We start from the raw sequence: 17,371 nt of genomic DNA on the forward strand, positions 1-17,371 counted from the left end.
ATTTTAATTCCTCTCCTTCATCTTCCCATACTCAGTAATGCCAAGTCCTGCAGATTCTTTCTCCACATTATCACTTTTTAGTTTCACTCCATTTACATCATTCTAGGCCAATTGCAGGAAGCTCCCAGCTGGGCCATTGGTCTTTAGTTTATGCTAAGATAAAATTATCCAAACAATTTTCCATCATATGGCTTTCTGTAAAATCTATACTAATTCCACATTACCTATATACATTTACCTATATAAATAAACCCAAAGTCATCTGGCATCCCTTCAAGGTCATACATCTTCCCTGCCTCTTTTATAATCTTCTTTTCATTATTCTTAGACTTTTTGCTCTAGCCCAGCAAATATGCTTATCTGTTTTATGCATACAACTCCCTTATTCTCATTTTTACTATTTTATATGTCACATCTAATGGCCTTGAATGCTGTCACTGCTCTTCCAATTGATACCACTTTCCTAAGCAAACTGGCTCAAAAATCACTCCCTTGAATGCCTTTACTTAATCTGATTTTAATTCTGTGTATTTTGATCATTCTTTTATTCTAAATCCTCTTACCATTTATGTATTCTGCCAGTACTATATTAACATATGAATGTTATATTGTGTATATGGCTAACTCTCAAAGAATCAGGCAAGGAATGCAGTGATTTGCATTATTACAGTTGTCAACATATAGTAGGCATGAAGTTATAAATATACATTGTTTTCATAAGATCTTGCATCAACATATTTTTACCTCTTATATCTCATTTTCACAAAATCACTGTGTCAGGATTACATTGAATAACAGAAATCCCTGCAACAGTGACTTAAATAAGTTTTTGTATTTCTTGTATATTAAAAAGTCTGGAGATCTATGTTTGCTTTACTGGTCCAGCAGCTTAATAACAGTGGCTTTCTGAGAATTTTTAGGTCATCCTCATGGCCAAAAGATAGTTGCTATAGTTCTAGCTATCACACTGGCACTTGAGAGAGGAGGGAGAAGAGTAGCACTGGCTGTATCAGTCCTCCTTTATCCCCAGATATCTCCAGTGGGCTTCTTATGTTTTGTTGGTCAGAACTGGGTCACATGGCTGTCTCTACCTGAAAGAGAAGCAAGCTTGTCTGAGAAGGCAGGGAGTGGGATTGTCATTGTTGCCTTAGGCAAACTACTATTTCTGGGACAAAACATATCATCTCCCTGAAAAACACAAAAATACAAATAGCATTCTCTACACAAGGAAGAAGGGAGAATAGATATGAGGTAGACAGTAAATGATACCTGTCACACATAATCTTTCAAAGCCTCGACACCCTCATCGGCAAACTGTAAATAATAGCAGTATGCATCAGAGGATTAAGAGATAATAAATGTAAGCACTTAGCACAATGTGTGGCAAATAGCAGTATTCAACAAAAAGTGGTTGGTTTGATTATTATTTGTCTTCAGTTCATATGGTTTGATCTGAGAAACCTATGGGGAAGAAATGGCTGTTTTTCCCTCTTCCCTCCTAAGTTCTGCTGGACTTGGGAAGACACCTACTGGTTCTGCAACACTACCTGTGTGGTAACCCTAAAACCCCTTTTTAGCATCCGCATTTTATCATTTACCATATACTAACACCTTGCTATGATAGCAATTATATAGAATTTTCCCACACATATCAGTGGGACCTTCTAAATTCTGTTACAAGTGGAGGCTAAGACAACCCTTCTAGTTATATCAACTACATTGTCCTTTTGAGCCCATGCAAGATATCAAAACTCTTATTTCTGGCATTTTTCAGCCTTACCAAAAAAGAAGATACTTGAAAAAACCTTCCAATGTTGCAAGCTGGGATAGATGAACAATGCTGTAAGTTCTTTAAGACACACATTCATTCCCAGAAGCAGGAAATGAGTATCATGCTAGAAGAGAAGTCCCAGCATGCTTACCATGTGTGACTAGTTCTAAGCCCGTCTTCTAGACCCATTGTTACTCCTGATCTGGGTCTGAATCCCTTAGTTGCCCATAGCTAATTCTTGTTGCTGTCCTGGCTTGCCTCTTTAGAATATTATGATAAGCACTATTTTGCTAGCTCCAAACTTGTCTCTTTTCAGTGTTGTTCTCTCAGGCCACTTTGGGTAAGCTTTCTCTATTTTGATCAACTGAATAGAAGTTCCTGTTCTAGACTATCTCTAATAACCTAATTGGTCAAGTTAGTAACATGGTGTCAATGAAGAAAGGTGAGTAGTTTGGCTTATGATGTATACTAAGGCTGGAAAGCATGCATTTCATAAAGATTTACTTAGACCGGAATAATCCACAGTGTCATTTTTTAATTATTACGGATACTTGATTGCTCATTCCTATCAAATAAAAACAAAAGATACTTACAATGCTGTGATCAATTGTATTAGTTATAGTTACCAGGAGAAAAATATTACATCTTTTTTCAAGCAATCAAGATGTACTATTGAATACAGTGTAGAATACAAATAAGAAAATATGTTGCTTATTCAGAAAGAATTTACGGTCTAGCTGATGATGACTGGGGACACACAGAGACATTCATACCTACTCAGTGTAAAGTAGTATTGAGTGAAACATAATAAATGTTATTTTAACAAGGGCAAATATCACCAATGCCTCGTGTAGTTAGTAAGGGGTCTTATGGAAGACATAGATACTCGTGTATGCAGGGTTATCTGAAGAGGCCCCCTTCCTAGGTTCTGTACAAGTAGAGAAACACATTAGTGAAGATGAAAGCCAAAATAATTACCTTTTTTCCTGAAAGGCAGATGGATATATTTTCAAGTTGTAGCTAATTTGGATTTCTAATAATGAATCCCTAAGATTCATGTCATTGCTGGTTGCACATTGAAGGGGCAGAAAGCTCCCTCGAAGACAGAGGATGGAACAGAGCCATGTATTCTCAATATATATTTACAAATCAGATGTTTACCTCCTCAGGGATGGTGTGACAGGGTGGAGAGAGGCTCAGAGTAAAGACATTGAGCTTCCTTCCAGTTAGGAATCATTGGGGGTAGAAAGAAGTGTTCCTAAATTTACATGCTAGTTCTAAAGCAATATGCAAATTTAAGTAGAGGTGAAATGGGAGGGCACGTTAGGCATGGAAAACTACACATTTGTGGAGTGAGGAGGTTATATTTACATGTGGTACCGTGGGGTGCTAACCTGAGTAATCTGTAACATCTTTAAGCTATCGGATGGAAAATAGATAGGGTAGGGTGCAGTAAAAGTTTAATCTTACCCTGTTATAACTATAGTTTTATATCCATACCCTTACCTAATTCTTATATTTAATGCTATATTAAAACTTTGGAGGAAAATAGAGGCATTATAGGTAGCCTAACACCTACTACCATTTTACATTGTAAAGGAGACTGTGGAATAGATACTCTACTTTTTGAAACAATTTCATGTAAATTAAAATATTTAATATTTTTCATATATAATTATCAAATTATAATCATTGGACCACGGAGGAGGTTATCAGAAGTTTGCCTGGGGTAAAAATTTGGGTGAAAATCTGCACTTTTCCCAAAGGATGTTCCTTAGATGCTTGTGGAATCCTAGAAATGTCTGCCCAATTTGGATCCATTGTTCCAGGCTCCCTCCTTCCATTCCAGAGATTTAGATAAATGGAATTCTTAGAAAAATACACTTGTAAGCAAGACCATCAGAAATCATACACAGCTCCAAATAAGGCTCTCAAGTGGCTATTACAAAAATATTTGAGTTCTTGGACTGTGGCATGTTGTGTGTTTAAAGACAATCATCATTAGTAGGAACACAACTTGATTCCTTTGGGTCCAATTTGTGCTTGTCTTATGTCTAATTACTTTTGGATTCAAAATAAGAAAGCCTTGTTTTAAAACCAAACAAGTCTTTGAAACAGTATTATTCATACTATGATTCTTTTTAAAGATATGTCAAATTAAGCATGAGATACACCAGTGATATGAAGAAAATATGGTGTAAGTTGTTTCTCGTTTTCAATAATAGTAACCATTTTGCATATACTCTGTAGCTATTGAATACAATAACAGGAAATACTATTTTAATGGAAATGTTCTGTATGTGAAAATTTTTATTATTTGTGTGCTAGAAGAAAGCAACTTGGTTTTACAGGAATTAGATGAGCACCAGGATCATCATATCTACAATAATCTTTGGCATATTGTATCAGCCTTTTTTCTTGTTTTTTTTTTTTTTTTTAGTCTTTTTCCTTTGTGTGTGTGTGTGTGTGTGTGTGTGTGTGTGTGTGTGTGAAGCATAATGTACATATAGTGAGGTGCACCAAACACCAGCTCAATGAATTAGGTTACAGTGGACACCCATGTACATGCCAAACATTAGGACACCTTTGTACCCTGAAAGTTCTCTTTGTGTTTGCTCTCAACCACTTTTTTCTCCTCCTCTCCAAGATTAGCCTCTACCCTGAGTTAAATGGTGCAGCTGAGTTTCACCTATGTTTAATGTAATGTACATTATGTACATATGTATATACAAAGGTAAAATATATTGTCTTTTGTGTTGGTGTTCTTTTACTCAGCATGATATTTGTAATACATATCCATGTTGCTGCTTGTAGGTATTGTTTGTTCATTTTTGCTGCTATATATGTAGTATTTTATTGTAGAAATATGCCTTTATTTATCCATTCTACTGTTGGGTATTGAAGTTTTCAGTTTCAGGCTATTACAGTAATGCTGGTGTGAAATTCTGGTGCTTGTCTTTTGACTCCTTTTGCATGTGCATTTTTTGTTTTTAGATACGTGTGTAGGAGTCACATAGCTGGCTCAAAGGGAATATATATGCTCACTTTTTGTACATAATTCCAAATCCATTTCCAAAGTAGATGTTTCCATTCACATTTCAATAGCAGGGTATAGAAATTGCTGTTATTTTGGGGGCGCCTGGGTGGCGCAGTTGGTTAAGCGTCCGACTTCAGCCAGGTCACGATCTCGCGGTCCGTGAGTTCGAGCCCCGCGTCGGGCTCTGGGCTGATGGCTCAGAGCCTGGAGCCTGTTTCCGATTCTGTGTCTCCCTCTCTCTCTGCCCCTCCCCCGTTCATGCTCTGTCTCTCTCTGTCCCAAAAATAAATAAACGTTGAAATTGCTGTTATTTTGAATGTAAACCAATTTATTATCTTTTCCATGATGTTTACTGGTTTTTTTGCTAAGAAATGTTTTCTGATTTGAACATCATGAAGATTCATAATCTTATATTATCTTCTAAAAGCTTTAGTTGCTTTGTTGTGCAGATTTAGATCTGTAATCCACCTCAAATATAGGAATTAAATTTTGTTTTTTCTTTCCCTACATAGATAGGGAATTTTTTGTTGAAGACTATCTTTTCCCATCGTTCTGCAGTGGCACCTTTGTGTTAAATTGAGTATCCATATGTGTGTGGTGTGTTTTTGAGCTGCCTCTTCTATTCAATTTGTCTATTCTTATATCAAGACAACACAGTCTTTATTACTGCTGATTTGTAATACGTTTGACATCAAATAGATCAAGTTCTTCCAGCTTGTCCTTTTTTAACTGTTTCAACTATTCTTGGCCTTTTTCATTACTATATTAATTTTATATTCACCTTATCAGGTTACACACACACACACACACACACACAATCTGTATAGAATTTTTATTGGGATTGCTTTGAATCTATAGATCAATTTGAGAACATTTTTATAATATTGAGTCTTCTAATTTATAGAAGATTCTGTATGTTTGAGACTTTATGAGATTCTGTATGTTTAATGTCTTACAAAAGTGTTTTATAGTTTTCTTGAGAGACATATTTTTTTATAGATTTATTCCTAGGAATTTGATATTTTTGAGGCCATTATAAATGATACTTAAAAAGAAGTTTTTTTGGTAAATTGAAATAAAATTGATTTTTGTAAATTTACTTTATAACTAGCAACTTTCTAACTTCACTTTTTTTAATGTTTGTTTTATTTTGGGAGACACAGAGAGAGAGAGAGAGCATGAGCAGGGGAGGGGCAAAGAGAGAGGGAGAGAAAGAATCCCAAGCAGGCTCCTCTCTGTCAGCATGGAACCCTATGCTGGGCTCAAGCCCACAACTGCGAGATCATGACCTGAGCAGATATCAAGAGTCGGATGCTTAACTGACTGAGCCACCCAGGCACACCTAACTTCTCTCTTAATTAAAATAACTTTTCTGTAGATTCTTTTAATTTTTTTACATCTTTAAGTCATGCCTATTTTTTCCTTTCCTTATATTTTTTACTTATTTTTCTTCCTTATTAAACTAGTTATGTCCTCCAGTAATGTATTAAATAGAAGTCTGAGATATTAAATTGAACATTGAGAGCAGCCACTCTTACCTTGTTTCTGATCCCAGTGGGAAAGCTTTAAGATTTCATCACTTTGTATGATGTTTTCTTGGATTTTTTTTTTTTTTTGAGAATGCTTAGGTTTTTTCAAGAAACCCTTAACAAAATTAATGCTAGTCCCTTCTATTTCTAGTTTACCAAAATCTTTTGTTTGTTTTAAAATTATGAATGAATACTGAGTGTATAAAATGCTTTTCTTGTATCTATTGAAACAACCCTATGATTTTATTCTTTTTTATTATTATGTTGAATTACACTGGTTGAATTTTACATGTTGAATAACCTTCTTTCTGGAATAAATTCAACTTGGCTATAGGCATTATCTTTTGTTATGAATCACTGAACTTGATTTGGTAAAAATTAGTTTAGAAATTTTTCATTCATGTGCATCAGGGAATTTTGCATCATAAGTGAGATTAGCCTGTAATATTCCTTTTTGTGCTGTCCTTGTCATGTTTTGGCTTCATAAAATAAATAAGAAAGTTTTTGTTTGTTTGTTTTCTGAAAGAGTTTGTGTGAGCTTAGAATAATTCCTTAAATGAATTATAACATTCATTGTGAAGACATAATTATGGTTTGACTTCTAATTCTAAATAGATGGAGAACTATTCAGATCTTTGTACTTCCTCTTGTGTAAGTTTTCGTAATTTATATTCTTCTGGGAGTTTATCCATTTTATCTACATTTTCAAATTTATTGGCATGAAGTTATTCATATCATTTGGTTATCTCTATAATGTCTAGGATTTGTATTGTTAGGTCCCTCATCATTCCTGATATTGGTTATTTGTGATATGTTTTTTCTTTTTCATTAGTCTCAGCAAAAATTTATCAATTCTGTTAGTATTTTCTATGAACAACTTTTGGCTTTATTTATCCTTTCTAATGCACATATTCTATCTCATTACTTTCTGTTCTTTATTATTTTCTTCTGTTTTATTTGGGCTTAATTTCCCTTATTTTTCTAAGTTTTTGAGATGAATACTTAGATTAATGATTTTCAGCATTCTTCTTGTCTAAAATATGTACTTCAAGCTGTGAATTACTCTCCAAGTACAGCTCTGGTTGATCTTACATGTTTTAATACATAATTATCTACTGTCATTCAGTTAGAATATGTTCTAATATCTATTAGAAAGTTTCTCTTTGAGCCATGGGTTATTTAGAAGTACATTTCATAATTTTCTTTCCAGATAAATGGGAATTTTCAGTGTATCTTTTATCACTAATTTCTAGCATAATTGCTCTTTGGTCAAAGAACATATTTTGAAATTTGTTGCAACTTGCTTTAATAGCCCAGCATATGTGTAATTTTTATTAGTGTTTCATAAAAAAATTGTATGTGTTCTATAGTTTTTGGTTGCAGTGCTCCATATATGTTAATTAGATCAGGTTTATTAATTATTTTATATAATTATATAATATTTTATATTCAACTGAATTTTTTGTCTGTTCTTTCTATCAGTTAATAAGAAAGTTGTATGGCGGTGCCTGGGTGGCTCAGTCAGTTAAACGTCCTACTTCAGCTCAGGTCATGATCTCACAGTTTGTGGGTTCAAGCCCTGTGTCAGGCTCAGTGCTAATAGCTCAGAGCCTAGAGCCTGCCTTGGATTCTGTGTCTCCCTCTCTCTCGAGTGCTCTTCCCCCACTCACGCTCTGTCTCTCTGTCTCTCTCTCTCAAAAATAAATAAAACATTTAAAATAATAACAATAATAATAAAAAGAAAGATTGTATGAAAATCTTCCACATGATTATGGATATCTACTTTTCATTACAATTCTGTCATTTTTCTCTTTATATATATTGAAACTATGTTATTAAGTACATACACATTTAGAATTGTTATATCTTTCTGATGAATCAAATCATTTATGATGAAGTGTACTTCTTTGTCTCTAGCAATATTTTTTTGCCATAGAATCTACTCTTCTGATTTAATAAAGCTATACCAGTTTTCCTTTGATTAGTGTTGAATGTTATATCTTTTTCCCTTCTTTTACTTTCAACATTTCATATATTTATATCCCTTATCTGTTTTTTGTAAATAGAATAAAAATGGGTTTTGTTTTTTACTCAGTTTGGATTTCTGGAAGGAAGAAATCTATATGGCTTATTTGAAAGATACTGCTTCTTGGGGATCCTGGCTGGTTCAGTTGGAAAAGCATGTGACTCCTGATCTCAGGGTTCTGAGTTTGAGCCCTATGTTGGGTGTAGAGATTACTTAAATAATTATAACTTAAAAAACAATAACAAGATATTGCTTCTCAAACCAATGCAAGTAAATATCTAGGGGAGCAGTGAGAGAAAACTTTAAGTAAAGGTGGTTTGGGGCCAGATTTTGGAGGCCTTTTAATGTCAAAGTATAACATTTGGCCTGTATCTTCTTTCAGGAAACCCTTGAAGGTTTTGAGCAGGTAGGTGAGTGATATGTGTTTTAAGAAGGTTAAATCATTAAGATTCAACTGGAGTAGGAAGCACTGGAGGCAATGAAGATAGGTTCTGAAAACGTCTTAGTTTTCTACATCTTAGTTTTACTACAACATTACCTGAAACAACAGGAACAACATCTGGAACAGCAGTACCTGATACATAGTAAGCTTGCAATGAAATATTTTTTTTTTTTTTTAATTTTTTTTTCAACGTTTTTATTTATTTTTTTTTTGGGACAGAGAGAGACAGAGCATGAACGGGGGAGAGGCAGAGAGAGAGGGAGACACAGAATCGGAAACAGGCTCCAGGCTCTGAGCCATCAGCCCAGAGCCCGACGCAGGGCTCGAACTCAGGGACCGCGAGATCCTGACCTGGCTGAAGTTGGACGCTTAACCAGGCGCCCCTGCAATGAAATATTTGATGACTAAATGAAAAACCCAGGTGAGGGGCGCCTGGGTGGCGCAGTCGGTTAAGCGTCCGACTTCAGCCAGGTCAGGATCTCGCGGTCCCTGAGTTCGAGCCCTGCGTCGGGCTCTGGGCTGATGGCTCAGAGCCTGGAGCCTGTTTCCGATTCTGTGTCTCCCTCTCTCTCTGCCTCTCCCCCGTTCATGCTCTGTCTCTCTCTGTCCCAAAAAAAAAATAAATAAAAACGTTGAAAAAAAAATTAAAAAAAAAAAAAAAAAACAACCCAGGTGAGATGTGATGAGGGGCCAGATAGGAATATGGCAGTGGAAATCACTAGAAATATAAAATAGACAAAATTCATTGTCTATGAATTCATGTGTCTGGGAGGAGGTTTAGGTAAAAGGGAACCAACAAACAGATACAGATAACATTCTAGGATGTTTATATAGGTGTCTATTAGATGGGTCCTCAATAATAAATCAGATAAAGAGACAATGATGAATATGTTGATTATTAATTTATAAAGCATTACAAGTAGTTAAATATAAGAGAAAATTTAAATTTTTTTAATGTTTATTTATTTTTGAGAGAGAGACAGTGAGAGCCAGGGAGGGGCAGAGAGAGAGAGGGGGAGACACAGAATCCAAAACAGACTCCAGGCCCCAAGCTGTCAGCACACAGCCCGATGCAGGGCTTGAACTCACGAACTGTGAGATCATGACCTGAGCCAAAGTCGGATGCTTAACTGACTGAGCCACCCAGGTGCCCCAAAGAGAAAATTTAAAGATGAGTACAACATTTTTCTTCACCACTACCTCTTCCAACTTTCAAACTACTGTGTTTGCTTTGATGTATAGACGAAGATCCTCTAGATCCTATATAGGTAGGTGTTTGCTTCATGCCGATGCTTTTGCAGGTACTTTTGATGAAAAAGCCTCAATTTACACATTTCCAAGGGGAAGCCATATTACCTTACAGTAACTACCTATTAAGTGCATTTACAACTTTATATTCTTACATGGTGCCAAAGTAATTCAGTGGCAAATAATTCAATATTTCCTATTTCTTGTTTTGCCCTGATCTTCCCCCCAATATAATTATTAATCTTTCCTTGAGTGACTACTCATCCATTTTTCATTTGTGTATGTTAAGAAATGCAGCTTTGTATTAGTAATTAGAATTTTAGGGAGTTTTAGACTAATTAGTTAAAATATATGATAATTCTTTTAGTCATGATTATTTAGTAGTCTTGATCAGATTTTTTTTTTAATTTATTGTGAGAGAAAGAGAGCATGAGTGGGGGAGGGGCAGAGAGAGAGAGAGAGAGAGAGAGAATGAGAATCCCAAGCAGGCTCCACACTGTCAGCACAGATTCCGATGTGGGGCTCGAACTCATGAACTGTGAGATCATGATCTGAGCCAAAACCAAGAGTTCGACACCTGACAGAGCCACCCAGGTGCCCCTCTGTCAGACATTTCTATTGTGTTCATTTCTTGGGTGTTTTAATCCACTGTTTTTTGTTTTCTTTTTTGTCTTAAATCTTGGATTATGAATTTATCTATAAAATTCTTGTGCAGCTTAAGGTAGAGTGTTCTTCCAGCATAGTTTTGGGTTTACTTCTGTGTATACTCATTGGAGATCTCTGGCTTAGGACTTAGTTCTTTGTAATTTTTTGACTTGTGGCTTTCTAGACCACATGTGACATAAATTCAGTTCTCTGTGTTGGGCAGGCCCAGATTTTATACATTCTCAAGGGATTTATATAAAACAACTCACTTAGAGCCCAAGCACAGATAAACCAGTTTCCCTATTGTCTATGGTGTTCTTTTACTGGTTGGGAGATTTTTTTTTTTTTTTTTTTTTCCTCTGACTGAGACTTTAAGCCCTTCTAGTTTTATGCAGGGATTTTAACTTCAATTCTCCTCCTTACAATAGCCAAGTTCCCATCTCCTGTCCTTTGCATTCCCTTAAAAGCCAAATTCCTAGCTTGTGACTGCTACTCACCACCCATCATCAAGGCAAAGGCAAGGTAGCCTACTCATTTGCCAGTCCCGGTTTCAGTTGCTTCATTATTCCTGACACCTGGATATTTTTCTTTTATATCGGTTTAGCTGTGCATTTTTTTAAAGCTGGTGTAATTCTTCTCAGCATCCCTAACTAATCTAGCAGGAGGAATTTTTAATGTATAATCTGCCATATTTCTGAAACTCAATTCTTGAATTCTTTCCACATCTGTAGAGATTTTTCTCCACATATCTCCAAATATGCTTGACTTTATTTTTTTTTTTTTAAGGGCATTGCGTTTCACAGTTGGATGGGGCTGACAATGGGATATTTTCCCTCTTTTGATTTAATTTAAAAAATAATTCTGATGTTACTAGACCTTGCCACATTGTAAATTCTACTCAGAGGCACAAAGAGAGTAATTAACTCTAAATATTGATAGAAGACTAGCCCTTTTATCTTAGTCTGAGAAAATAATCTTGAAAATGTATCCCATGTGAGTAAATAACACCAAATTCAGTGGGCTACCTTGGGGCGCAGGGGAAAGAGGAATTAGAAATGAGATCATTAGGGGAGGCTTCAAATACTTTTGTAAGATTTTATTTCTTAAGCTGAGTAGTGTATACGCAAGGGCTATCTTCTCTACATTTTACAAATATATGAAATGTTTCATAGTAAAAATGACTGTAAAGGGAATTATCACCATAATGAAATTATGCCATAGCTTTAATTTCATGTAACAGAAGATACACAGGGCATTGGCCACTGTCCTGTGCATTTGTCAAGTGAAAAGATAATTTTCCACGTTAAAGAAGTAAAGTAACGCTATTTCAACTACACTAACATTTAGTTATTTCCTTATTAGATTTTATTTCCCCATGCCTGTTAAAAATATTATATGACTGACCACAAACTCCGGCCTATCCAGTGATCATGCTATTTACAACTTGGGGAGTAATTCTAGCATTATTCAGAATAGCGACAGGTTAAATCCGAGTCATCTTGGCTAAAAAAGTCCCTTTTAAAAGTGTTTTTGCTCATTGCAAGTGTTGCTGTTCAGTACTCTTGTTCACTCACACCTTTTAACACTGAAATATGAAAGGTAGGCAGGGCTGGGATGTGGAGGCACCCAGGTTCTTACAGGTGTGTACCTAGGCCTGGTGTTCTAATCCCTGCATAGACTGCCTCTTGTCCTCATAACAACATTAAAAATAGTTAACATTGAGTGCTTTCTTTGTGCTAGTCTTTATGAAGCATTCTTTATGTATTATCATAGTTAATCCCTATAATAATCTTATAATTATTATACGCTCTTTGTAGAATGAAGGAAACAAACATTAATTTGACAAAATTACACAGCTACTAAATGACTAAATTGAATATTTACTGTTAAGTAACTCTGAAGTAATTTTCCTCTCTCTGTCTCTGTCTACAAAATGCCATCGTGTATTGGGGTGCCTGGGTGGCCAATTGGTTAAGCGTCCAACTTCAGCTCAGGTCATGATCTCATGGTTCGTGAGTTCAAGCTGCGCGTCAGGCTTTGTGCTGATAGCTCAGAGCCTAGAGCCTGCTTCAGATTCTGTGTCTCCCTCTCTCTTTGCCCCTCCCCTGTTAATGTTCTTTCTCTCCAAAAATGAATAAACATTAAAAAAAAAATTAATGCCATCTTGTATTGATACTGCGTTGCAATAATCATTTAATATTACTTAAGCATCAGAAATATTCATGTAGCTGTTATGAAATGTAAGATTTAGCTGATTTCTGTTTACAAACCATAGACAAGAGGAAAATACAAGGAATGGGTGAGCAGTCAAAAGCAAGCTGGGTCACCAGGATACAGGGGTGGTTGGAGGGCAGAATGCTTGTTAGAATAAACTGCCTGAGGTTGTAGTGAGGTACCTATTGATGTTGATGGTATGTGTGGATAAGATAGGTATGTGGCCTCTGGTTTTATGTTTTCTGTCATACCAAAGACTATTAAAAAGACAATGTTGTCTGGGATTCTCACCTTTGACCTTATCAAATGAAACCTTCCCTCAGGTTTACAGTGTTAAACCTGTTACAGTGTTAAACCTGTAAACGTGTTACAGGATGGGGACACAAGGATAAAGAAATATGGAAAGGTGACCAGGCTATATTCCTTCCTACTTTTTTATAGACTAATCCTGTTGCTTTTTTAAAAAAAGAAAAAGAAGGAAGAATGGAGGGGAGGGATGGAGAGACAGAGAGATAGAAAGCAGGAACAATTAATTGAATACAGACAAAAGTATTCACTTATATTTATTTCTCTCTGTAACTTCTTAGAGAATAAGGGGCTTGCATGACTATTTTGTGACTTTACAACTTTGTTTGAAAATAAATCAATGTGATTTACTTTAAACAGAGCCTTATAAAGAACAAGGAATTTCTTTCCCCTACTCTTTCTTAGAGAACCTCACATATCTCCAAACTTCGTCTTGAACTATTGTTTCTACTTCATACTGAGGCTTGAGTTTAATTATTTTGGCCTTGTTTAAGTAATTCTGGACCTGAGGCATTTAGACCTTTAGGGCCCTCCATTGGATTCACAATAAATCATAAATGTATTAGTATAATCTCAATTAAAATAATACTTCGTCTATCCAGTTTACCATTGTCATCTAAGTGTCTAATCTAAATCCTGCTATGAAGGTAACATAATTATTAATAAATTAATAGCTACTAACAAATTAATAATAATGTTGGGTTATAGAACCTACAGGCATGAGTAGGGGTGTGAGCAGACATTTTCTTTTACCTTCAGAATTTCACAGGTGTCCAAAAACATTGTAAAGATGTGAGAAGGGGCCAATCTAAGGACAAGTGCCCTGGGGTGGCCAATAAATAGCTCTGCTTGCGTGAATATTTTGCTGCTTTGTAGTTAAAAATCAGTAATTAAATTGAAATTAGGTCTTGTGGAAAACATTGAATCTCTTTTTCTTCAAACTTTCTTAGAAATGTTCAAGTATTTTCAGTGTTTTCCCTGATGCTGGATTTTGAGCTCTCTGCTCTCTGGTTCCTTGGGCAGCTGCTACCTTGCTATCCAGTAGAAAAGTTGATTGGGTATCTTTTGCAGTCCTTTTGAAACTTTGTAATAAAATGTTCTTTTATATATTAAAAAATTATTTTTTCATGTTTATTTATTTTTGAGAGAAAGATGGGGGAGCAGGAGGGGCAGAGAGAGAGAGGGAGACACAGAATCTGAAGCAGCCTCCAGACTCTGTCAGAGCAGAGCCCGACTTGGGGCTCAAGCTCACAAACCTCGAAATCATGACCCGTGCCAAAGTCGGAAACAACCGACTGAACTATACAGACATCCCATAAAAAGTTCTTTTAAAAATGTATTTCATTTTCTGTACACATAAGAGGAAAGTGAATTATTAAAATATTTTGTAAAGCACATTCTTGTTTACAAGGAACATTCATGCCCACTGCTTTAGATGCTTAAAGCAACCTTGTCAGGCAGGTAAGGCAGGTGTCGGCCCCGTAAAACAGATGAAACGGAAACCATAAGCAATACATGACCCAGGTCTTCTGACTCTTAATCTAGTGTTTTTTTTCCTTATTTCAACTCATTCATAACCAAACGCCAATGAAAGCATTCTATTTTAATGTGGGTTCTTGCGTTTTCATATTATTAATATTAAATTTTTTGAAACTTTTTGAAACTTCATGGAATCATTAGGACTATCACTGTTAATCAGAGGGACAACTAATAGTTAATCAATTCTCAGTCTACTTCTGTTAACTAACTTTGCTTTCTCTTCCTGTTATGTTCTGGGTCTCAGAAGTGCAGGATCAAGGGTGAATGGAGTAGGTGGAGGCCTTATCACTAAACAAACATTTAACTTATTGCCGCTGGATGGTAACCGTGTAATAAATGCCAGCTTCAAAGAACATTTCAACATGATACAGTAGGAGATTCCTAAAACAGTATTATAAGATTTAAACACCTTCCTCATCTGGTGGGAATTATGTGGGGCTGCACATAATTCAAGTTCTTCCTAGAACTTGGGTGCTCTGTATTTCTTGTGTCATTCCCACAAGAGCAGTGTTAGCCCCAAGAGAGCAGCTGTGATGCCCAAAGGTTGTGAACTCTAACATCACAGTGTTTATTTTTATGAGAATTAGGTCAAGATTAGCCTAAGTGGAGCCACTAAATAACTTAGGATCACAAGCAAAATGGGAAATAAAATGTGTTTTACACTGAATCTTTACAGAAAGATTTTGCAAAGAACAGTTAATTAACTGTGGGACCAATTGGGGATACAATTTTAATGATTTTCAGGTAGTCTAGAGAAAAGCTAACTAAAAAATTTCCAGACCCCAACTGCTCCTCTAAAATGGGCTAAGAACTATAGCAGTGAATTAAAATAACCTGTGAATTTTTCTAGCCAAAATAAAAATACCAGCTATGACATATTTCTTTTACTCTTTGCCAATTCTTTAATAGTCCATTAGGTATTTCTAGGAGGTGGAGTAGTTGAGATGAAAATCTGAGCTCAGAAACCTGAAAGGCCAGAATCTTGAATAAACTGCTTGAGGCGAGATGGAACTGCATGTGACAGAAGGCTTTCTCTGTGGCAGGTGTGCCTCAGACCAGGCATGGGTTTCATTTGGATGAGTCTTTGAAAGTTCCAAGAATTAGGGGCACTTGGGTGGCTCAGTCGGTTGAGTGTTGGACTTCAGCTCAGGTCATGATCTCACGGTTCGAGGTTCAAGCCCCACGTTGGGCTTTGTGCTGACAGCATGGAGCCAATTTAGGACTCTTTCTCTTCCTCTCTCTCAGCCCCTTCCCTGCTCGCTCTCTCTCTCTCTCTCTAAAAATAAATAAGCATTTAAAAAAAGTAAAAAATTTCCAGGAATCAGTGAAAAAAGGGACTTGAAGAAACTTAGAAATAACTGGTCTAATCCCACTATAGCCTAAGAGCAGGCCACTTCCTGGAGAAGGAATTCAATTCCTTCTGTAGGACTTAGCTAAACTGTTCCATGCGGTTCAGACCAAGAGGTGAGTCACTCAGCTCGATTCAAGAATCTGTTCTTTCAACCCCACTCCGTCTCCCTATTGGACCCTTGTTGTAAAACCCATTTCTTGCATAGTACCTCTCCTTTCCCTGATGTATACATTATTGATTACATGTGTTGTTTTTCGTTAAAAACTCTTTAATCTTTGGGGCGCCTGGGTGGCTCAGTTGGTTAAGTGTCCGACTTCGGCTCAGGTCATGATCTCACGGTTTGTGAATTTCAGCCCTGCGTCGGGCTGTGTACTAATAGCTCAGAGCCTGGAGCCTGCTTCTGATTCTGTGTCTCCTCCTCTCTCTGCCCCTCCCATGCTCATGCTCTGTCTCTCAATAATAAATAAATGTTAGAAAAAAAAAAAAACCCAAAAAACACTTTAATCTTCTTTCTTTTGCTTGGACTGGAAATGCTGGGAATTACACAGTTAGTAATTATATGATTAGCAATTATGTGTCCAACAGTGAAGCTGAATATAGTTTTACTCATATATATTTTTCCTTAGGTAGTATATTGGCATGATTTTCAATTCCAAGGTCCTTTTCACAACTAGCCTTTTTTTTTTTAGACCCCTTAATTACAATAAAAATAATTCATTTACAGGGTCCCTTTTGTGAGCTGGTTTATAACACAGAGATGCTGGCATAGTATTTATACCTACATAGATAGGTTTAAAAAGAAGATACAGTCAAATGGGAAGTTATTTCATTGAAGGCAATTTTATTATAATCATAAGTTTTATCTTCTTTTTTTTTTTTTTTTTTTTTTTTTTTTTGTGACTGCTTCTTTAAATAGCAGCCATTCCTGGTTTTATTCTTTAAATACTTCCCTAAACGAGTAAAGCTGAAATAGGTGCCTTCAGCTTTTCTTGAACCATAGAGATTTTATTTTATAAAAAAAAAAAAAGAAAAAAATCAAATTTCCTTGAGGCAAAAATTGGAAATTTGACTTTACTCAGGGTTCTTCAAACTACTAGTTACTGAAAGAAAAAGTGAGATAGAATTATGGAATGTTAGCTCTCAAAACCACTTAGTTTCATCTCTTTATTTAACAGACAAATAAACCAAAGCCCTATGGGCCAGCCAATTCTCTGGTAGGTTACACAGTTGAGTGGTGGGGAAGTCTATGGGGATTTCTCTCAA

The sequence above is a fragment of the Leopardus geoffroyi genome, chromosome B1 (assembly GCF_018350155.1).
Source record: "Leopardus geoffroyi isolate Oge1 chromosome B1, O.geoffroyi_Oge1_pat1.0, whole genome shotgun sequence".
Classification (NCBI taxonomy): Eukaryota; Metazoa; Chordata; class Mammalia; order Carnivora; family Felidae; genus Leopardus; species Leopardus geoffroyi.